Source organism: Mesocricetus auratus, unplaced genomic scaffold (assembly GCF_017639785.1).
Source record: "Mesocricetus auratus isolate SY011 unplaced genomic scaffold, BCM_Maur_2.0 Super-Scaffold_100018, whole genome shotgun sequence".
Classification (NCBI taxonomy): Eukaryota; Metazoa; Chordata; class Mammalia; order Rodentia; family Cricetidae; genus Mesocricetus; species Mesocricetus auratus.
Window position 1 is genome coordinate 29,009,543 of NW_024429199.1, and position 3,083 is coordinate 29,012,625.

Below are 3,083 nucleotides of genomic sequence, written 5' to 3' on the forward strand. Positions count from 1 at the left end.
ATTTCCTCATTGTCTGTTGTTATGTCCCCCTTTTCATTTCTGATTTTGTTACTTAGCATGCTCTCTCTCTGCCTTTTGGTTAGTTTGGATAAAGGTTTGTTTACCTTATTGATTTTTTCAAAGAACCAATTCTTTGTTTCATTGATTCTTTGTATTGTTTTCTTTGTCTCTATTGATTTCAGCCCTCAATTTGATTATATCCTGGCATCTACTCCTCTGGGGTAAATTTGTTTCTTTTTTTCTAGATATTTCAGTTGTGCTGTTACTTCTCTAGTGTGACTATTTTCTAGTTTCTCCATGTGAGCACTTAGTGCTATGAACTTTCCTCTTAGCACTGCTTTCAAAGTGCCCCTTAAGTTTGGGTATGTTGTGTCTTCATACTCGTTGAATTCTAGGAAGGCTTTAATTTCTTTTCTTATTTCTTCCTTGACTCAGGAATGGTGCAATTGTACATTGTTCAATTTCCATGAGTTTGTATGGTTTCTGCAATTTGTGTTGTTGTTGAATTCTAATTTAATGCATGGTGGTCTGATAGGATACAGGTGGTTAATGCAATTTTTTTGTGTCTGTTGAGTTTGGCTACATTGCCAAGTATGTGGTCAATTTTTTTAGAAGGTTCCATGTGGCCCTTAGAAGAAGGTATATTCTTTTGTCTTTTGATGGAATAGAGTGTTCTATAGATATCTGTTAATCCCAACTGGGTCATAACTTCTGTTAATTCCTTTGTTTTTTTGTTAAGTTTCTGTCTAGTGGTCCTATGTAGTGGTGAGAGCAGGGTGTTGAAGTTTCCCACTATAAGTGCTTGAGGTTTTATGTGTAATTTGAGCTTTATTAAAGTTGCTTTCATGAATGTGGGTACCTTCTTATTTGGGGCATAAATGTTCAGAATTGAGACTTCATCTTGATGGATTTTTCCTCTCTTGAGTATGAAATGGCCTTCTTCATATGTTTTGACTGATTTTAGCTTTTAATCTAATTTGTTAGATATTAGGGACATCAGCTTGTTTCTTGGGTCCATTTGTTTGGAAAATCTTTTCCCAACCCTTGACTCTGAGGTATTGTCTATCTTTGACAATGAAATGTGTTTCTTGTATGCAACAGAAGATTCTGTTTTTGTATGTATTCTGTTTTTGTATGTATTCTGTTAGTCTATGTCTTTTTTTGACACTGTTCAAGGTTTACTTGATATTTTCATTGGCATGACACTTGGGTAATTGGTTGCATCATCCATATACAGATCTTACTTGTTATACAATATTTCAATGTACACTACAGTCACATAATACACAAAATAATAATGTTCTTCAGAACAGTTATGCAGATGATAAGCATAATAGACTTACACACTGGAGCCAGGTTGTGACTAACTGGGAACTCACTGACCTAGGCATGTTTGGTGAGGGTGCACAGGACAGACACAGGATCATGACTAATTGAAGCCTGTACACAATTGGCAGTGTGCCTTGGAGACAGTGGGACTGTCACACCAACCAGGTCACCACTACACAAGTACCACTTAGCATCAGAGTAGAGCTGTGGGAAGTGAGTTTTTCTCCAGGCTATCTCAACACAACCACACTAAACACAGCTCAGATGAGTAGATAGATGTGTGTGCTCTCCATAGAAACCCTGCTGAAGCCTGGACAGTGAAGCCCTAGGGTATCTGAGGACTGCAGAACTGCACCTCTTTCTGGATCCACCAAAATGTATCTGCATTGTTTTTCAAGAGAGCCTCCTCTTCAGAAATTAGTCACCTTCATAACATCTGAGATTCCATTTTGTCCCAGGACACAAGGTACACTGAGGTAGACATCATCCTTGATTCCATAGAGACCCTTAATCATGGTAGAAATAGGATGCACCCACCTAAGATTATTCATCATTCTCTTGGCCAAGTCGGTCACAGACAGGCCAAAGGCCCAGGATGTGTAACCCTTCAGTTTAATCACCTCACAGGCACGATCAACCACCTGCTTATGGACCTCCTTCCACTGTTCCTTGTCAGCATCAGTGTCCAGTTCTGGATTCAGATTCTTTAGGGAGACACCAGCAACATGCACAGCACTCCACACAGGCATACTGGAGACTCCATGCTCTCCCTACGACCCATCCATGACAGCTTAGTGGATGAACACCCAACCTTTCTCCCATCAGGTAACAGAACCAAGTGGAATCCAGATTGCAGCCACTTCCGATAACTCAGTTTTTGGGAAAGCCACTTGTTTTCCAAGCAACATAGGTCAAGATATCCACTGGGTTTGAAACAATAAGCAGCTTACAGTTTGGACTGTACTTCACAACATTGGGAATGATGAACTTGAAAGATGTTCATGTTTTGCTGGACCAGATTGAGTTGGCTCTCTTCTTCTTGTTGACAGGCCCCAGCTGTGACAATGACCAGCTTGGAGTTTACAGTCACACTATAATCTTTGCCAGAGACAATTTTTGGTGTTCCGAGGAAAAGACTGCCATATTGGAGACCCATTATCTCTCCTTTTAGCTTGTCTTCCATGACATCAACAAGGGCAAGCTCAGCTGTCAAGTCCTTCATTAGGAGACTGATGGCACAAGGCAAGCCAACAGCATCAAATCCCAACAACCGTTCTGGGGGGCCTGTTCTTCCTTAAGTAGATTCACAATCAACTTGCCCTTGAGGGGTGCCATCTTGGACTTTGAACTTTTGGGGACCGCTAGTGCACAATGAGCAGCGTTAGGCAAACAGCCAGAGTGGTTTCATGTACAAGTGACAATCACTTTATTGAGTCAGTTCTGAAGGCCAGTAAACTCTTAAGAATCTGCACAAATTTTTTAGAAACAAGTGACTCTATGTGTTTTGTGTGTATCTTTATAAGTATGTATGCACATGTATATAAATTTTAGAGGAACTATTTTTATTATACATAGAAACTCTTAAAATTTAACAATGATAAGAATAATAATACTTTTCATGAAACAATGGTCAGAGGCCTAGACAGTTTTTAATATAAAGTAAACAAATGACTGGGAAGCATAGGGAGAGTTACTTAATGCATATTTGTATGTAGGAGACTAATATTAAAAGTCAAGGGGTTGTAAACCATTAC

General features: G+C 39.4%; 1 pseudogene; it reads right to left on the reverse strand.

The window, feature by feature from the left end:
- Window positions 1-1,654: 1,654 nt before the first annotated feature.
- Window positions 1,655-2,664, reverse strand: LOC101829133 (annotated as a pseudogene).
- Between the last annotated feature and the right edge of the window lie 419 nt (window positions 2,665-3,083).